General features: G+C 48.9%; 1 pseudogene; it reads right to left on the reverse strand.

Annotated features, from left to right (window-relative positions):
* Window positions 1–259: 259 nt before the first annotated feature.
* LOC136388044 (short transient receptor potential channel 2 homolog) lies at window positions 260–20,592 on the reverse strand (annotated as a pseudogene).
* Between the last annotated feature and the right edge of the window lie 414 nt (window positions 20,593–21,006).

Consider the following 21,006-nt stretch of genomic DNA (forward strand, 5'->3'; position numbering starts at 1 on the left):
ACTCTTTGCACTAAATATCTGAAGCAACTCAAGGTAGGATCCTAAGCCCAAGATACTTGATAACCCAGAGCAAGCCATTTCTCTGCCCTGTACCCACAAGGGTCCATTTTGGGGGAGAGGGAGAAGGGATCTCAAAACATGAAGAGACAGAGCTTCTCACTCTGGAGGCATCTGACATCCTGAACAGAAACTTGATTGAGGTAAGGAGAGCGGTACGGGCTCCTACTGAATGACCCCCGCCCTTGCCATGGGGGCTGCTTTACTCGGCAGCTGGAGAAGGAAACCTCCCACTGCAGCAGGACCCCTCCTTGGTTCCTGAATCTTCCCCCGGGGCAGGTCCCCAGCCCACTCTGATTCCTGCTGCCTGTGCACTAGCACATGAGCTGGGGAGGAAGGACTAGACTCCCCAGGAGCTGGAGTCCCAGCTCCTCTAGTGTCCTCAAGCTCAGTTTCTGAAGCTATCTGGGTCCCCACAGGCCCTGGCACTATCAGCTCTGGTGTCTCAGCAATGGGGGGAGGGGGCTAGATTTTGGAACCTGTTGTGCAGTTTGGTGATGTAGCAGCCAAAGATGCTGGCACCATCCGGGGGCTGGGGCGTCCCTCCCTCTGCCAGTCTGCTGCACAGCAGCTACCTCACTTTGTAGTTGAGAGACAGTCTTGGTCAGCTCTGTGGGGGGTGGGGAGGAGCATTGATAGGAGGTCCTTCAGAAGATGAACCTGCCCTGTGCCATACCTACCCTTGACAGACCCCCAGGGGACATCATGCTTGGAGCTCCTGAAGCAGAAGTGGAGGAAGTGAGAATGGGGGTCAGGTGGGTAGGTGGAGTCTGGGGCAGATGAATCTGAATAGGGCTAGGTGGCCTGAGTTTAGAAGACACAAAGAGGCAAAGTCTGTGGGCCAGGGAAGGGATCAGGAGTCCTAAGGGAAAGTGTTTAATGGGTGGAGATTTGTACATCCGCCCCATCAGCCCTCTTTCCCATCTACACTTGCCCAGGTCATAGTCGTCCTCAGGGCCCAGTTCACATCCCACCTTCTGTTTCTCCAACTGCTGGTACTCTGTCCTTCTACCTTCCCGGGAGCTTCTCAAAATGATAGGCTCCTTCTCTCCTTTGGGTCCCACTGTAGTCTGTGTCTCACTTAGCTAAGCACTTTTTGCCTAAATAAGACAGTTTCTCTCATTCTCACCAGACTGAAAGCTTCCTATTTGCTCTATCTACACAGTCCCGCTCCCTCCGAGACAGGGCCTGGAACAGAGGGGACATGGCAGTGTTATGTTGGTAGAAAGAATAAGTGGCCTGACCAGGCGGTGGCGCAGTGGATAGAGCCTTGGACTGGGACTCCGAGGACCTAGGTTTGGGACCCCGAGGTCGCCAGCTTGAGCATAGGCTCATCTGGTTTGAGCAAAGCTCACCAGCTTGGACCCAAGGTTGCTGGCTCAAGCAAGGGGTTGCTCAGTCTGCTGAAGTCCCGCAGTCAAGGCACATATGAGAAAGCAATCACTGAACAACTAAGGTGTTGCAATGTGCAACGAAAAACTAACGATTGATGCTTCTTATCTCTCCGTTTCTGTCTGTCTGTCCCTGTCTGACTCTCTCTCTGTAAAAAAAAAAAAAGAAATAAAATCATCAATTACAAAAAAAAAAAGAATGAATAAGTGAATGAATAACGAATGAAGAAAATGAGGGGCCACACTGCACAGGTTGTGGCTTCTAAGGGCAGGTAGGATGGGGCCATATATAACTGCAGGCTGAATGAGGGGTGTGAGTCTGGGCGTGGTGCATTTATCCCAGCCAGCAAGGAGCAGGAATGGGGAAGGCTTGGAGGTGAGAGACCAACCTTTCTGACAGGTCTCCTCAAACTCCTGCTGGGCAGTCTCTATGAAGCACTGTACCAGGGCCCTGATGACGTGATGGTGGTAGGATCCCTGCTCTCCTTCCCTGCCCCTGCCCCTGCCCCTGCCCCAGGATTGGCCTGGGGTGGGGAGACAGGAGGGTGAGAGAGATTGTCCAGTCAGCCTTTCTCTAATCACTGCTCCCTCCGCCAGGCAATGGAGGATGGAGGCAACATCTGTGCAGATTTTTCTGTCCCAGAAGGTCACACATCTGGATCCTGGTGCAGTTCCGGAAGGCAGGAGGATAGAGGCTAGGAGCTGGGTGGTGGGATGAGGGTTGGGAGGTGGAGGGGGAGTGGGTAGAGACAAATGCGGAACAGGGCAGAGTTAGGCTCTCTCCTGCCACCATCCCAGCCTTGGTTTTCCTGAGTGAATTAGTCCAGGTTAATCCTCACCTTCAAACTCTCTGCAGAGTGGGCAACTAAGGGATTTGGGAGGCACCCTCACGGACCTGCTCATGTATATAAAATAAAAACCATTGTGCCAATTAGAATGATTGGTTCTGGTCCAGTTATGTCTCAGGATAGTACCATAAGGGCAAGTAGGACACAGAGGGCAGATAATTGAGAGAGAGTAGGAAAAGTGCTGGACTCAGAAGACAGAGGCTGAAATCCCAGCACTTAGCAGCTCTGTGCCTCAGGCAGGTTAGTCAACTTCTTCAGACCTGAGTGTCTCCAGATTTAAGATGAAGATGGTAATAACGCCTCCTTACCAGGTTGGCACTTCCCTGGCGTAGAGGAGGAGCTCTCCAAATACTTAGGAAATAATTATTTTTATTGATCTAGTTTTATCTTCCCTCTGAATATGTTATAGTTAACACATTTACTTTTATAATATAAAAAAGCAGAGCATTTAATTAAATATTTAAAGAGGAGATGTGGAATTGACAGAGATGGGTCAGGCAGAGGTATGAGAGAGAATGACGGGCCCTTTCAGGAACAGAGCACATAAAGCATTTTTCTTGTATGAAATAAGGAATAAGAACTTGGGGATCCCATTTCCTGAGAATGCAGCGTAAGTGGGAGGGCACACCTGGTTGATTCATGAAGAACAGGCTAGGAGGTGGGGTAGCTGGAAGAGGGTGAGACCTCAGTGCGGGTGCAATGGAAGACTGAGGAGACCCCCAGCTGGCTGGTCTGGCGGGATCTGGTGGCATGCAGTGACTCTGCCTGACCATGAATGGGCACAGGGCCAGAGAACTGAATACGACCTCAGGTGAAGAAGCTGAGTTGCATGCACCCTAGAGTGGAAGCAGCCCTGACATGTGTGCAGATATGCACTATGCAGCCTGGACAGGGCCAGGAAGTCACCAGGGGGAAAAGGTAATTCTAGAATTTGGAGTCAGAGATCTAGGAGGATGAGAGGTATCCCTGGGTAGCCTGGAGCCAGGATGTGGTGGGAACTGGGAACCTTTGGCATTGCATTTCTTGGGCCATGTTTTCTCCATGTGTTTGTACATGCTTTTTCCTGTGCCTAGAATTCCCTCTTTCATTGTATCTCCCCATCAACCTCCTGCTTAGCCTTCAGGATTCTCTTCTGCCTCCCAGGCCTCCAGGAGCTCCCTGGCCCATGAGGCTGGGTCTGGGACCTCTCCTCTGTGCTCTAATAGCACAGAACTTCCTTCTTTCGTAGGTGTACCTGTACAATTACAGTCTATTTCCTTCTGCTACCCAGCACCTCGAGGGACCACCATTATGCATATCTTTATTTCCAGTACAGGGTGAACTATTGACCAGATAAGGGAAGGCCTTCCTCACCTGGGGATCCAGGGACCTCAGAGCTCCAGAGTTGGCCTGTTGCCCATATTGCTGACCTGGAGGCCCTGGCTTAGAGAAATCCTCAGGTAACATGTTTTAAGGGGGAACAGATAGACCTGGCAGGAATACTGCTTTAAATTTTTCTTTTATTTATTTTTTTAAGTGAGAAGAAGGGAGATAGAGAGACAGACTCCTGCACGTGCCTGAACCGGGATCCACCTGGCAACCCCTGTCTGGGTCTGATGCTCAAATCAACCGAGCTATCCTCAGCACCTGAGACTGATGCATGGACCAACCGAGCTATCCACAGTGCCCGGGGCTGGTGCTCAAACCAGTTGAACCACTGGCTGTGGGAGAGGAAGAGAGAGAGAAGGGGGAGAGGGTGGGGGAGAGAAGCAGGTGGTCACATGGAAGGGCTCCCATGCCAAGCCAGGCTCAGTTAGGGAGCAGAGAAGGAGAGGTGTGTGACCCCCTTAAAGGCCTGCCCTCCCTTCTTAGGCCTCTGCCAGCCTTCTAGTTTTTCCAATTTGTGGGGCATTGTTCTCTCAGCTTTATAACATATTTTTCTGGAAAACATTCAACCATGTCTTGGTCCAGTTTAAGGCAAAAAGTTTTGTCTGGAGCTTAGAGGGTGTCGGTGGCTTGGGAGGAGGGTGGCGTGGACTGCTGTTTAAGCTGGATACACAGGGGTGGAAATTTAGGAAATGGCCAGAGTCAGAAAGGGGAAAGGACATGCCATGTGAGAGAGTAGGAATTAGGAATAGGCTTTCTGGGGACACAGATGGAAAGACAGACAAGCCAGGGTTGTGCAGAGGAACGGGCGGAATGGACAACACAGTTGAAGTCAGGCCTGAGGTGAGGAGGACCAACACCAAGCAGATGAGGTACTCACAGAGGTGGGGATTGGGGGATAATCTGGCTTCTCGGTTTTGCAGCAGGAGCAGCAACAGCAGATAAACCAGAAAATTCTCCTGAGAGATCCAGATGGCGGGGAGAGGTTAGTCAGAGGGCAGGGTCTAGGGAAGTGGGAGCAGGAGGTGGGGCAGTGGTGCTGGGTGCTGGGTGCTGGGAGTGAGAACTCTGAGGTTATCACCTGAGAAGGTAGAAGATGCCCTTGGGGGAGGGCAGGATATTGAAGGGCTGGGCAGGGTCAGGTCCTCTTGCAAGTAGGTCAGGTAGAGCTTGGAGAGAGCAAGCTTCCATTCTACATCAGGATGATCCTGTGGGCCAGTAGGTAGGGGCTCTGCAAGGACCACTTTGGTACACAGCCCTCCTGCCCACTCAGCGTGCCTTGTGTCCCCCTATTCTCACTACTTGAGCCTCTTCTACTCAAGGTGCCAACCACTTTCTTCTCCCCATCCTTAACTTCACTATCGTCCCCTGCCCATGTTTCCCCTGCCCATGTTTCCCCCGCCTGCCTCCCTCTCTCCTCCCTTCCTCCCCATTATTCTTCATCCTTCTGACATCCAGTTCTTGCCTAGAGACTTCTCCAGCCACAAACCCTCACCTTGCCATTTCCTCCCTTTCCCTTTTCATGCTCCCACCTATGTTTCTGCAACACACCCTTCCTCCCAACTATCAAGCAGAGAGAGCACTAGACTTGTGTGTGGAGAAACTGACATGACTAAGACCCTTATTTACAGATGAGGAAAATGAGGCCTCAAGAGGAAGACTTGTCTCCAGTCACAAAACAGTAGTGGAGGCAGAGCAAGAACCCAAGTGCCTTGACTCCTGTTATCCTATTTTCCTCTACGCATCTCCCCTCTCCTCCCTGGCCTAAGCTGGCCTCAGTTCACGCACCTCAATCTTCTGGAAGGAGTTGGTGATCATGTCAATGAGCATGTTGAGCAGCACAATGACCATGATGATGGTAAGGATGCCATAGAGGGCCCTCTGGTGCCAAATTCAGGCACCAGAAACTGAGGCATGTCTCCATGCTGTGCTCCTCCATGCCAAACATGGTCCAGAACAGAAACTGGAATGTCTCGTTGAAACTGGCACATTGGGACAAAGGGTAGGATGTGAGGGGTGGGAGATGAGCCTGAGTGATACCCAGACATGCTCCTTCTCCCCCCCCCCCCACCAGGACCCAGCCAAAGGTGTTCTGCTTCTGTGAAGCCATTTGGACTACCCCGGCTCATACAGACACTTGGCATTTCTGAGCTCCAGCTTTCATTCTTTCAGTCAACCAATATTTCTTGCACACATAGTAGTGCCCTAGATGCTAAGCATATGGCCCGTGAACAAGACAAGCATGGTCCCTGTCCTCAAGGACCTTACATTCTAGGGCAGTGGTTGGCAAACCATGGGTCACGAGCCACATGCGGCTCTTTAGCCCCTTGAGTATGGCTCTTCCACAAAATACCACGTACGGGCACAAAGGCCAGTTTAGGAGTACCCTAATTAAGTTAATAACAATGTACCTACCTAGATAGTTTAAGTTTAAAACATTTGGCTCTCTTGCCTGACCAGGCAGTGGCACAGTGGATAGAGCATTGGACTGGGATGCGGAGGACCCAGGTTCGAGACCCCGAGGTTGCCAGCTTGAGTGTGGGCTCATCTGGTTTGAGCAAAGCTCACTAGCTTGGACCCAAAGTCACTGACTCCAGCAAGGGGTTACTCAGTCTGCTGAAGGCCCACGGTCAAGGCACATATGAGAAAGCAATCAATGAACAACTAAGATTTAACAACAAAAAACTGATAATTGATGCTTCTCATCTCTTTCCGTTCTTGTCTGTCTGTCCCTATCTATCCCTCTCTCTGTCTCTGTAAAAAAATAAAAATTTTTAAAAAAGCACACAAAAAAACATTTGGCTCTCAAAAGAAAATTTTTTTTTCTTTATTCGATTTTTCCCTTTTTTTTTTTTTTAAGAAGGGAAGAGGGAAAGAAAGGGGAGAGAAGGGGGAGAAGGAGGGGGGAAGAAGCAGATGGTCACTTCTCCTGTGCGCCCTGACCGGGAATCAACCTGGGATGTGCATACGCCAAGCCAACGCTCTCTCCACTGAGCCAGCTGGCCAGGGCCATCAAAAGAAATTTCAATCGTTGTACTGTTGATATTTGGCTCTGTTGACTAATGAGTTTGCCAACCACTGTTCTAGCCTAAGAATAGGGGGTAAGATAGACACTAATTAGAGCAACATTTTAAAGTGTGCTAAGTGCAATGAAGCAGTAGTACACACAGGCTGTTATGACCTAGTCTGGGAGGTGGGAAAAGATTATTTGAAAAGCATTCAAGCTAAGCTTAAAGATCCATGGGAATCAACCAGGGGAAAGGGAAGGAGATGTGAAGAGTGTTCCCAAAGCAGGGAGGCCTGAGAACATTGAGGAGCTGAGAGAACGCCACATAGCTGGTCTCAGAGGGCAAAGGAGAAGCTTGTGAGATGTAAGTAGGGACCAAGCATGCCATGCAGGACCTTGTAATATACCATATGTCCCTATGTATAAGATGTATATTTTTTTGAAAAATTTGGAATCTAAAAACTGGGTGCGTCTTATACGGTGGTTGTAGAAGTGTTGTATTTCAAATGCCCTAGATGGAACTGAAGACGAGGCAATATATGAAGACAGTGAGTGATTCGTCATCAGACACAGATGAGGACAAGCTAATGGATGGGAGTTTTGACAGTGATGAGGAGTTGTATGGATTTTATGGTGAGTAAAACTTGAGTTCAATAACTTTATGTAATACATTTTCTTTCAAATTTTGGGCCCCCAAATTAAGGAGCATCTTATACATGGGAGCGTCTTATACATGGAGAAATATGGTACAGAAGAAATCCTTGCTATGGCCTGTGAACATTAGGAAGCTATGCAGAGTTCTAAGCAGGGGGGTGACACCTGATTTTCATGTTGGCTACTGTGAGTAGAATAGAAGGGAAGTGGATAAGAGAGTGGGGGCATAGAGACCAGTTAAGAAACTGTTGCCACAAGAAGTAAAAAAAAGAAAGATAACTGTTGCCATGGCCTGGGTCTATGATAACGCCAATGGTCTGTCTTCCAGGAAGCCATCCCTGAACTTCCTTCTCTAACTGCAGCAGAAAGTGCATGTCTGTGAGACACTCACAGACCTGACCACAACTGGATGGGTCTCTGTATTTACAATATCTGTAAACCTGTCCTACTCCCTCCATCTTAGCACCAGCTCAGGCCTAGATTATGGCAGGAACCTGTGCAACGTCTCTGACCTCAATCTCTCTCTTGTTATTCCATCCTCTCTGTCACATCCATTAAATGCCCCTGACTACTTCACCAGTGGGCTACACTGACATCACATGTCTCCCGATGAGATGTGATGGAAAGTACACATTATCAACTAGGTTGTGTCCCTGCTCAAATTGCTGAACTTGAATCCAATCATGAGGAAGAAGATAAATCCCAACTGTAGATTTATACTCTACAATATAACTTGGCCCTCACTCTTCCAAAAAGTTCATTTGTCATGAAACACAAATAAAAGGTCGAGGGAGTGTTGTTCTTAATTACAGAAAACTAAAGAGATATGACAGCAGCATGCAATGCATGATTCCAGATTGGATCTTATATTTTTTAAAAACTAGAAAGACTTTTTTGGGGGGCAACTGGGGAGCACTGAATAAGTAAGGACTGTATAGTAGATAATATTACAGAATCTGTATTACATTTTAGGGGTGTGATTATGCTCAGGAGACATCCTGAATGATTTAGTGGTGAAATGTCATGACGTTTACAACTTTTAAATGTTAAAGGACAAATAAGAGAGCAATAGATCAAGCACAATGTGGCAAAATATTAACAATTGGTAAAGCTAGGTGAAGGGTATATTGTGCTTTTAACTTTTTCATAGAATTGACATTTTCCAAAATAAAAGATGGGGAGAAAGTGAGGGAATGAATAAATGAATGAGTAAATGAACAAATGAATGAATGTAAATCAACAAGGGAGTGATTCACCAAACCAGAGAATGAATTACTGAGTGAACAGATGAAGTATGGTGGTGGGGAGTGGTAGAAAGAAGTGACTTCTAAGCTCCAAGCTGCATGGTCCCAGACTCCCCCCTGCCTACCCTGCCTCTGCCCTGGCATGCTTGCCCAGCTGCTCTGTCTCCTGGTAGGGCACGTAGATGTTGTTGAGGCCACAGAGGAAGGCAGTCAGGATGATCATGAGGATGAACACGAACCTGGCAGGGGGTGGGACAGGGGAAGGTCAGGGCAAGTCTCCACCCTGGCAGAAGTCAAGTTTTGAGAAGAGGGATGGGGGTGATGACCTTTCAGGCTCAACCTCTCTACTTGACAAGTATTCAAGTTGGTTACTATTAACAATGGAGAAATTAGAGGGTGGGAAACAAGAAGAGACGTTAAGTTGCTATCAAAGCCGGAGCTCTCCTGCAAGCACAGAAGGTACTGAGTTCAAGCAGTCAAAGTTGGGATGGGCCAGTCTCCCATGGAGGAACCGAGATGCTGAGATGTGGTACAAGAATGAGTGAGAGTCAAGAGTCCAGTGCTGATGATCACCAGTAGAGTTAAAACCACACGTGCAAATGAGTTAGCTAAGACAGGATGGACTGGAAGAGTCTTGGGGAGGGTGGGAGGTTCTCCTCCAAGATTTCCTGAGCTGAAGATGTTCAAGACAGAAACAAGGCTTTTTTCACCAAGGTCACTCACTCCAGTCCCCAGGGGAACTGGCATTAACTATGGACTCTGGTTAGGGTGGGAGGCCAGATTTGGTTGTAAATAATTAGGTGATGAGCCTGACCAGGCGGTGGCGCAATGCACAGAGCATCAAACTTGGATGTGGAGGACCCAGGTTCAAAACCCCGAGGTTGCCAGCTTGAGCGCAGGCTCAACTGGTTTGAGCAAGGCTCACTAGTTTAAACCCAAGGTCACTGGCTTGAGCAAGGGGTTATTTGGTCTGCTGTAGCCTCCCAGTCAAGGCACATATGAGAAAGCAATCAATGAACAACTAACGTGCCTCAACAAAGAATTGTTGCTTCTCATCTCTCTCCCTTTCTGCCTGTCCTTATCTGTCCCTCTCTCTGTCTCTCTCTGTCTCTATCTCACACACACACACACACACTCTCTCTCTCTCTCTCTCTCTCTCACACACACACACACACACACACACACACACACACACACACACACACACACTCTTACACACACACAAAATAATTAAGTGATCCAAGAAGACCAGATAATGCCATGGTCTCAAAGAGCAGTTGTGTAGTGGAGTAGTGGAAAGAGTCCAAGGGACCCCTGAGTTCTGCGCCCTTACCACAAAAATGAAAAACTGAGGCCCAAAGGGGAGTCACAGAGAAGGGGGTCAGAGACAGTGACAAAACTGGGACGAACTCACAACCAAGCGTTCTTTCTACTGTCAGTTGTTCTTTTTTTATTATTATTAATTTTAATGCAGTGACATTGATAAATCACGGTACATATGTTCAGAGAAAACATCTCCAGATTATTTTGACATTTGAATATGTTGCATACCCCTCACCCAAAGTCAAATTGTCTTCTGTCACCTTCTATCTGGTTTTCTTTGTGTCCTTCCCCTCCCCCCACCCCCTCTCTCTCCTTCCTCGCCCTCCCCCCCCCCCCCGTTACCACCACACTCTTATCCATGTCTCTGAGTCTCATTTTTTTTTTAATTTTATTTATTTATTTTTTACAGAGACAATGAGTCAGAGAGAGGGATAGACAGGGACAGACAGGAATGGAGAGATGAGAAGCATCAATCATTAGTTTTACGTTGCGCATTGTAATACCTTAGTTGTTCATTGATTACTTTCTCATATGTTTCTTGACCGCGGGCCTTCAGCAGACCGAGTAACCCCTTGCTGGAGCCAGTGACCTTGAGCTCAAGTTGGTGAGCTTTTGCTCAAACCAGATGAGCCCGCACTCAAGTTGGCGACCTTGGGGTCTCGAACCTGCGTCCTCTGCATCCCAGTCCGATGCTCTATCCACTGCGCCACCACCTGGTCAGGCTCTGAGTCTCATTTTTATGTCCCATCTATATATGGATTCATATAGTTCTTAGTTTTTTCTGATTTACTTATTTCACTCCATATAATGTTATCAAGGTCCATCCATGTTGTTGTAAATGATCCGATGTCATAATTTCTTATGGCTGAGTAGTATTCCATAGCATATATGTACCAAAGCTTTTTTTTTTTTTTTTTTTTACAGGGACAGAGAGAGAGTCAGAGAGAGGGATAGATAGGGACAGGCAGACAGGAATGGAGAGAGATGAGAAGCATCAATCATCAGTTTTTTGTTGCAACACCTTAGTTGTTCATTGATTACTTTTTCATATGTGCCTTGACTGGGGGCCTTCAGCAGACCGAGTAACTCCTTGCTGGAGCCAGCGACCTTGGGTCCAAGCTGGTGAGCTTTTTGCTCAAGCCAGATGAGCCTGCGCTCAAGCTGGAGACCTTGGGGTCTCGAACCTGGGTCCTCCCGCATCCCAGTCCAACGCTCTATCCACTGCACCACTGCCTGGTCAGGCTGTACCAACGCTTTTGGATCCAACTGTCAGTTGTTTCTAATTCTTACTGGTGTTTTGGGACTCTGAGATTTAGATGAGTGTTATAGACTATTTCTGCAGAGAAGTGTACTATTTACTCCCCAGATTTTGCCTGTAGTTTCAGGTTCTTAGTGGTCTCTGGAGCCTGTGCAAGGAACCCTGTGCTAACTAGAGCTGGGGAATTTCAAGAGGCCCACTGGTGAGTGGAGTCTATCAGAGGGGAGGATGCTCTTAAGATGGGACAGTACGCATGGGATCATGTCGTCAATCACCTTGCCAATGGGAATCTGCAGTGCCCAGCAACTCATGGGCCGGCAGAATGTAGGCCAAGCGGGTGAAGCTGAGCATACTGGTGGCAGCAAAGAGCACCTCAGCCAAGAACTGGGGGTCCTTGGTGCGTCACTCACTTCTCCCTGATCAGGGTAGAATGGGGGCTGAGCTGAGAGCCCGAGAAAAGAAGAGGCTAGGGGATTTGGGCCGAGTCAGGGGGTGGGGGCACTCACCTGCCCAGGTGAAATAGTGGCGGCAGCCCCATGGGGGCATCCTGGCAGTGCACCTGGGCAAGCCCAGCCAGGAAGCATAGTGCAAAGGCAGTCAGGTACAGGGGCAGGATGACCACGTCCAGGAAGTTCCGCCGGGCCAGAAAGTAACTGCGCAGGCCTTCTGTCCACACTTCCTTATACTCAAACCACGGGAAGCCTGAAGGGCGGCAAGGGGCCACAGCAGGAGGAAGCGGGACTCTCCTCCTTCCAGGTCAGAGATAGGTTATGGTGGGGGAAACCCATCCATAGTGGTGAGAGCAAAAATATTCCTGGGATGAAGTTGATAAAATGTGAACATTTAATCTGCTTAAACACAAAGTGATTTTATGTGAAAATAAAGACCCCTGGCTTATTCAGACTCATCTGTGGTGTGGCCTGTAGCAGTGATCCCAGTCAGCTGACGCATCTAAGTAACACCTGGGAGAGACTGGTCATCAGGAGGGAATGATTTAAATCTGCTTCTTCCTGCCCTCCACTAAGTAAATATTGGACAAATATTTAAAGAATATTGATTTGGCCTGGCCAGGTAGCTCCATTGGTTAGAGCATTGTCCTGATACGCCAAGCTTGTGGGTTTGACCCCCCGTCAGAACACATGCAAGAATCAACCAATGGGCCCTGGCTGGCTAGCTCAGCGGTAGAGTGTCAGCCTGGAGTGTGGAAGTCCTGGGTTCAATTCCCAGCCAGGGCATACAGGAGAAGCACCCATCTGCTTCTCCACCCTTTCCCCCCTCCTTCCTCTCTGTCTCTCTCTTCCCCTCCCGCAACCGAGGCTCCATTGGAGCAAAGTTGGCCTGGGAACTGAGGATGGCTCCATGGCCTCTGCCTCAGGTGCTAGAATGGCTCCTGTTGCCATGGAGCTGCACCCCAGAGGGGCAGAGCATCGCCCCCTATTGGGCTTGCTGGGTGGATTCGGTCAGGTACATGCGGGAGTCTGTCTCTGCCTCCCCGCTTTTCACTTCAGAAACACACACACACACACACACACACACACACACACACACACACACAACCAATGGCCTGACCTGTGGTGGCACAATGGATAAAGCATTGACCTGGGATGCTGAGGTTGCCAGTTCCTAACCTCAGGCTTACCTGGTCAAGGCACATATGGGAGTCGATGCTTCCCACTCCGCCTTCCTGTCTCTCTCTTTCTTTCTCACTCTTTTCTCCCTTCTCTAAAATGAATAAATTAAATATATATAAAAAAAGAACCAATCAATGAATGCATGAACAGGTAGAACAACAAATTGATGTTTCTCTCTCTTCCTTCCTCTCTCTAAGATCAATAAAAAAAAGTATTGATTTGAAAGGGCTCCAAATTATCAACCTGCTCATTATCAATCAAACTGGAGCTCAATGCCTGACCTGGAGATGGGCGGTTCTTGAAAGCTGGACCCCAGTTAGCCAGTTGGTTGTCACATTGTACCTTTCTCCAGTCTCTGGATACAAGCCTGTGCATTCCTTTTCCTTCCTCCCTCCCTCCCTCCCTCCCTCCCTCCCTCCCTCCCTCCCTCCCTCCCTCCTTTCTTTCTTTTTCTTTCTTTCTTTCTTTCTTTCTTTCTTTCTTTCTTTCTTTCTTTCTTTCTTTCTTTCTTTCTTTCTTTCTTTCTTTCTTTCTTTCTTTCTTTCTTTCTTTCTTTCTTTCTTTCTTTCTTTCTTTTCTTTCTTTCTTTCTTTTCTAAATGAGGAGGGGAAATAGACAGACTCCCACATGCACCCTGATTGGGATTCACCCGGGAATCCCTGTCTGGGGCTGATGCTCTGCCCATCTGGGGCCATGCTCCCAACCAAGCTATTTTTAGCCTCCCAACCTAAGGCGGAGGCCCATGGAGCCATCCTCAGTGCCCAGGGCCGATGCACTCTAACCAATTGAGCCATGGCTGCGGGAGAGGAAGAGAGAGACAGAGAGAGAGCGAGACAGAGAGAGAAGGGGGAGGGGGAGGGGTGGAGAAGTAGATGATCACTTGTCCTGTGTCACCTGACTAGGTATTAAACCTAGGACATTCACACATCATCAGGCTGATGCTCTACCACTGAGACAACCAGTCAGGGCCTTTTTTTTTTTTAAGACTGTGCTTTTTCACTCAGGGTTTTGTCTACCTAGAATGCCCTTCCACACCCTTTTGAAGCCAGGCTTACCTTTTTTTTTTCTTCTTTTTTTAATATTTATTTTATTGATTTTAGAGAGAGGAAGGGAGAGAGCAAGAAACACACAGGAACATCTGTTCCTGTATGTGCCCTGACCGGGGATCAAACTGGCAACCTCTGTACTTTGGGAATGAAGTGCTTACCAATTGAGATATCTGGTCAGGTTTAATCCAGGTTTACCTTTGTGGCCCTGGTTGAATATTCCCTCTGCTGTGATGCCTTCCCTAACCAGGGGCAGGGAGTTGCTACCTGCTCTATGTTGTCACAGCGTTCCTACATCTCTGTGATGCCCTCACTGTGGGGCACTTTAGGGGTCTGTTTCCCCTCACCTGCTATACCCCACCAGGGGTAAGGACCATGTCCAATTAATCTCCATGTCCCCAGTGCCCAGAACAAGGCCGCTCATCGTTATTAAACAAACATTCACTAAGCTCCTCCCATGTGCCAGTGGGATCCTGTGGTGAATAAGACAGATACAGTCCCTGACCTCCCAGGGTTCATACTCTAGCGAGGGAGACTGGCAAGTAGCCAAGTAGTCACAATCGAGCATGGGAGATGCTAAGGCTGAGGAGCAGGGGAGTAGAAGCTGTCATGGGAATGGATCCCACCCTGATTTGGGGACCAGGGAAAGCTTCTCACAGAAAGTGACCTTGAAGCTGAGACCTGACAGAGGAGTAGGAGCAGCAGGGTACAGGGCGAGTATGTGAGGGGAGAGTGCGCTGGGGACAGTGAACGAGCACAGGCCTGGAGACAAGCGGGAGCATGCTGTGGTCTGGAACCGGATCAGGTCCTGAGGCAGGAGGGGACCTTGAGAGGTGGGGTGGGTGCTCAGTGATGTATGTTGAACGGGTGGATGGAACTGTATCTAACTTATCGATGCATTCTTAGGTCCTTACTCACAGTGGGGCAGAAAGAAGCATTTATTGCAAGAAGAAATGAGTTTTGTTTCTTAAGACTTTTTATCCCCCACGGGCAGAAACTGTATTGTTTTCAGCCCCACCTAGCACAGGTCAGTAAATAACTGGATGAGAAACTTTTCCTCTTGAACTGCTCTTGTTTTTTCCCCCAGAGGTTTCTTGGCCAAATATCCTTTTGGACATCATTGATTGGCTTGGTCCAGGGTAGAATAGTGATCTTAGTGTCCTGATGGCTTGAACTTTGTTAACTAAGCTAGAGCTAAACAAGGGGAGGACAGCTGAGGAAGAGGCCACCAGTCCAGCCTGCTGAGCTAACAAGCCGAGGGTAGGAGAGCTCTGGGGACTCCTGTAAAAAGCATTGCTGAATTACCTGAGAAGACTTGATCCTGCTGTAGAAGAAAACACCAATGGAATGCATGAAATGTATTAAGCATAGGTAAGTTAGTTGTCTGGGTGAACAAATAAGGTAAATAGAGCATATGTGTTTGAAAATACATAGAAAGAGATGGGTAGACACTAAATATTCATGAGACACTGAATATTCATGAGGCAGATGAGGTTCTCAGGATTCATCAGATCTTAAATCAGTTACTGACTGGTGATAGCCATTCTGGCCCCATCAGCTGAAGATTGCAAAGAAAAGTCATATCTGCTTGTCAGAATGATTGGCAAGCTACTGCTGTGGTCAGGCATCCTTGCCCGTGGGTTTCTCCAATAGAGCAAGTGTGGGGCCCAGGCAATATCTGGCTGTTGCCCCTCCACTCAAACCTCAACTCTGACCTTCAAAACAACACCATCAGAAGTACACCATTTATGGAGTTAATAAACTGGATGATTCAAGCATCTTAATTCAGTCTGTGAGCCTTTCTGATCCATGACCTTTGGTTTAGACTACCTGGTGATGTACTTGCAAGCTACCATTACACCAGAGTAATTTTCCACCTGACATTATGGACCAGGTCTTATCTGTGACAGGATAAGAACCTGCAGAGTGGCAGCGGCTGGTGCCAGGGTGGGGGAAGAATGAGGTCCATGCTAGGAAGCCTATCACAGGACCAGGTCCCCTAATTAGGGGAAAAGTCCCCTTGGTGTGCTATAGCCCAAAGGGGTCTGGTTATGTTCATGGCATCTACAGGGGCAGGGAACCTCCCTGGGGTACTCACCATGAAAAACAGTGAGAGGGAACTTAGAGGGAGCTGCCATAAATAAAAGCCCCCACACTTGTACCTGTCACCCAAACCAAGTGCAGCGAAGTTTCCCAGATGCTCTGGCTGCAGCCGCAGAAGGTACTCAGCTGCGTCTCCATGACCAGGGACTCTCCCAGCAGGAAGATCAGGAGCCACAGGTAGGAGGCGGAGTGCAGCAGGCCTGCAGCACTGGGATCTTCAGCAGGCGGCCCAGCTTGGGGGGAAGGAGGGATAGCGTGGCTCTGGGTCCTGTTCCTGTCTTCCCCTCTCCTGGGAGAACTTCTGGAATGCTAAGCTCACACATGACTCCCCTTTTCACTCACACCCTATTCAGACATTTATCAAGAATTTCCTATAGGAAACTGTCTCCTTTACAACCATATGAGGTGGATATTAATATTCCCTTTTTTTTTTTCAGCTAAGGAACTGAGGATCCCAGAGGTAAAGTAACTTTCCCTTGGAGGTCTGACGGGCTCTTCAAGCTCAACCATGAGAAACTAAAATAAAAAATGAATTCATTATCTGCTATCCCAAACTCAATCTTCTTGCTCCTCCTGTGTCCCCTTCTTAGAAAATGACCTGAGCACACAGGCCAGGAACCTTCACAGGCCTACATCCTCTCTCATCCATTCTGAAGTCTCCCTAACTCGTGCCCCTTCACACCACTAGTAGAGAGAGCTTTCTAAAACATGAAACTAATTGCACTACTTACCCGCTAAAAAGCCTACAGTGGCTTCCACGGTTGCTTAGGCTCTGAGATCTGGCTACTGCCAACCTTCCCTGCACTGGCCATTTGCACTTTTGCTGGAGCAGCACAGAATTCCTTTCAGTTTCTCTGCTACTTTACAGTCTTGCTCCCCTGGGCCTGCAGGCACGCTGTTCCTGCTCGCCGGGACCCTGTTCTCCCTAGTCCTCACCCGGTTAACAGGGACAGGGTTCACTACTCATTCCAGCGCCAGCACCAGGCATAATGCCCAGCTCACTGTAGACTCGCTAGGAAATATTTGTTCAATGAATGAATTAAAGTATCTGTGTCTACAAGGGCTCCAAAGAATTTGTCAGTCAGGGTAGCAGTCTGTTTAGGAGAATATAGGCTTATATGTAGGATTCAGGCTTTGGAGGTCGAGAAACCTCAGCTTAAATCCTGACTTGTTTCTGCCTGACCAGGTGGTGGCACAGTGGATAGAGCATCGGACTGGGATGCGGAGGACCCAGGTTTGAGACCCTGAGGTCGCCAGCTTGAGTGTGGGCTCATCTGGTTTGAGCAAAGCTCACCAGCTTGGACCCAAGGTCGCTGGCTCCAGCAGGGGGTTACTCGGTCTGCTGAAGGCCCACGGTCAAGGCACATATGAGAAAGCAATCAATGAACAACTAAGGTGTCACAATGAAAAACTGATTGATGCTTCTCATCTCTCTTTGTTCCTGTCTATCTGTCTCTGTCTGACTCTCCCTCTCTGTTAAAAAAAAACAACCTGACTCATTTGTTGTGTCCCCTTGACAAAAAGCCATTCTGTGCCCTGTGCCTATGTAGTAGAGGTGTGGGGCTTACCTTCCAGGGCTACCTCAAACTACTTTCTCTCTCTCTTTTTTATGAGTTTCTTTCTTTCATTTAAGATTTTATTTATTGATTTTAGAGAGAGAGAGGTGGTGGGAGAGAAGTGGGAAGCATCAACTCATAGTTGTTGCTTCTCCTATGTGCCTTCACTGGGCAGGCCCAGGGTTTTGAACCAGCGACCTCAACATTCCAGGTCAATGGTATATCCACTGTACCACCACAGGTCAGGCAAAACCTCAAACTACTTAATGGGGACGTTCCCAAAATGCCTGGCCCAGGGCCTGGCATAAAGCAAGTGCTCAAAAGTGGCAGTTATTATTAATTTTATTCTTAGTACCCGGGACTTGGGCACCAGCCAGTAGCCGAGGCAGAGGAAGGGTATGGTGAGGAAGATGAGGAAGGCAACAAAGAGCTTCCAGGTGGTGGTGCTTCCACGTCAGCCTGCCGGCCAGGTTCCCACACCAGATGGAGGACAGGACTTGCTGTCAGATGGGGTGAGCTACAAACTAAGAAGAGACGGGCTGAGGGTAGACGGGGTGGCTACCAGGCAAGGAGGAAGAAGGGGAGCCAGCTGCGTGCACAGCCTTTACTTCCCTGCCATAGAGACTGAACTTGTTTCTTCTTTCCTGGGACAGCCACTCGAAAGAAAGGCAACTCACTTGCCATGGGACCTTGCGCAGACCCCACCTCTCTTTGGGCCTCGGTTTCCTGGTCTGTGAAGGAGAAACTGAACTCGGATTTTCCTGTACTCTCCAGATTCTACTTTCTTGAATCTAAGTCAGGCAGTGGTAGGTGGAACGGGATACCTAAGTCCCAGAACCCTTAGGGCCCCTCATCTTCTTAGAAATGTGGGGCAACAGCCCAAATGGTCTTGAGGGGAGAAGCAGTAGAAGCAGGGATTGGTATCTTGGGGGGCCTTATGAAGGAAGGTTCTTTTTTTTTAATATACATTTTATTTTTAAAATTTTTTTTTTATTTTTTTCCAGGGACAGAGAGAGAGTCAGAGAGAGGGATAGATAGGGACAGACAAACAGGAACACAGAGAGATGAGAAGCATCAATCATCAGTTTTTCGTTGTGAGACCTTAGTTGTTCATTGATTGCTTTCTCATATATGCCTTGACCATGGGCCTTCAGCCAACCGAATGACCCCTTGCTCGAGCCAGCGACCTTGGGTCCAAGCTGGTGGGTTTTTTGCTCAAACCAGATGAGCCCGCGCTCAAGCTGGCGACCTTTGGGTTTCGAACCTAGTTCTTTCCGCATCCCAGTCCAACGCTCTATCCCAGGGGTCCCCAAACTACGGCCCGCGGGCCACATGCGGCCCCCTGAGGCCATTTATCCGGCCCCCGCCGCACTTCTGGAAGGGGCACCTCTTTCATTGGTGGTCAGTGAGAGGAGCATAGTTCCCATTGAAATACTGGTCAGTTTGTTGATTTAAATTTACTTGTTCTTTATTTTAAATATTGTATTTGTTCCCGTTTTGTTTTTTTACTTTAAAATAAGATATGTGCAGTGTGCATAGGGATTTGTTCACAGTTTTTTTTTATAGTCCGGCCCTCCAACTGTCTGAGGGACAGTGAACTGGCCCCCAGTATAAAAAGTTTGGGGATCCCTGCTCTATCCACTGCGCCACTGCCTGGTCAGGCGAAGGAAGGTTCTTGGTTAAGCTCCTGGTGGGCTAGGATATCTGAAGGTTTGTGAGAAGGAAAAATGAGGGGTTAGGCGGGGAGGGCATCTAATGAGTCAGGGCATCTAGTAATGGAATTACTTGATACCTAAATCCTGAGAGGTCTAGTCTAATCTTGCTGAATAGAGTAAGATATTGAAGTCTAACAAAAATACTGGACCCAGTTACTCAGCAGGCCAGAGGCAGAGCTGAGTGTAGAGTGTAAGACTCAGATGTCTGGAGGGCAGGTGGGGTCCCAGTGGCCAATGGGACTTCCATAAGCTAGGGAGAGGTTAGGGACTTAGATCGAAAGTAGGAAGGGAGGGTGGGAGACACATAGGATCAGGGGCCTAGATAGAAGGGTGCTCAGAATCAAGTCTAAGAGGGTCCTGAGGGCAGGGAAGGACTTCCTTATACTTGGAGTGGGGATACCTAGAGATGGCAGGGCAAGGGATCAGGGTTGGGCAGGGGGTAGTGGTTAGTAGGGCCCAGCTGACCCGCTTCTGGATATAGTTGATGGCCAGTCGCAGTCTCGCTAGACTGGGAATGCCTTCCTCAAAGGCCTGGGCCAGGCCCTCGGCCTCGAGCTCAGTCTTGCTGTCCTCACTCGGGTCGTTGAGCACTGCAGTGACCTTGCTCTGGTTCCGGCACATGCCCAACAGTTCAAAGCCGTAGTCCTGGCTCAGTGGCTGCAGGGCAATATACTCGGGCTGCAGGGAAGCAGGTCCAGGTGTGTCTACCACTATGTGGACTCAGCCCCAGTTTTAGCTGCTGCCCTCCCCACAGTGGGCCTGGGCCACCTCTGTCCTGCCCTTGGCCGATCACTCCCTACGTTCTGATGTTACCCTGGGTAAGCCATTCCTTTCTCCTCCTTGCTGTAACGAGGTACCTCCTGTCAGTTTAGTGTATCTGGTGCTGCCTGTCTCATCACTAAGTCATGTCAGCCCAAACCCCTCTGCCACTGTACGCCCCTTTCCTAACTCCTATTTCCTGTCTCACTCCTACTCTCATGCCTTTCTCTTGTTCATTTACTTAACTTTCCCGAGAGCCCTTGCTGGCCGTTTGACGAGAGGCAGACACAAGTAAGGCAGATCTTGCCTCCACTTTACCCATCCTTTCCTCGGTTTGACCTGAGGCCCTAACTCCAGAGAGAATACAGCCTAGGATTGCGGGAGGCCAGGTCCAAGTCCCAGCACTGTCCCTCAGTGGTGTCACATTGGGTAAGGTTCTTCTGTTTTCCAGGCCTCAGCTCCCTTGCCTGAAAAGGGGGATGGTAATTTCTGCTGCTTCCTTCCACGAGCTGCTGGGGGAATGGAGGGGCCGTCCTTTGGAAAGGACTGCTTACTGCTCCCTCCTCATGGTCAGATCCTCCCACTGCCCCAGTGAAGTAGCAGGCTCCTTCCCCAGCTCTCCTGGCACAGGTCATATCCTGCCGCAGGCCTTGCTTTCATATCCTCGTCTGTTTCCCCACCTAATGAGCATGGGGACCGAGTCTGCTGGCACAAAGTGGACATCAGTGGATGATGCATTGAACTGGATAGGTGGTAGTCAAGGCCCCTGACCAGTCCGTCTGCAGGCCCCTCAAACATTCACTGTCCTGCACAGGCCCCTGCATGCCTCACTGTGTCTACTTTTGCTACCTGAGAACCCTACTCTACTTGTATTAAACCACTTACTTGTGTAGCCAAGATCAATTCTGCTTCTCCCAAGGAATCAGTCATGAACACAAGAGCTGTAGCTTCCTGACTTCCTTTTCCTGGGTGTTGGAAGCCCTTGTAGTACCATCCACATAGGCATGAACGAAGAGGAGCATCCTGGGAGTGCCTTGTCTGCCTCTCTC

The sequence above is a fragment of the Saccopteryx leptura genome, chromosome 1 (genome assembly GCF_036850995.1).
Source record: "Saccopteryx leptura isolate mSacLep1 chromosome 1, mSacLep1_pri_phased_curated, whole genome shotgun sequence".
NCBI classification, from domain to species: domain Eukaryota; kingdom Metazoa; phylum Chordata; class Mammalia; order Chiroptera; family Emballonuridae; genus Saccopteryx; species Saccopteryx leptura.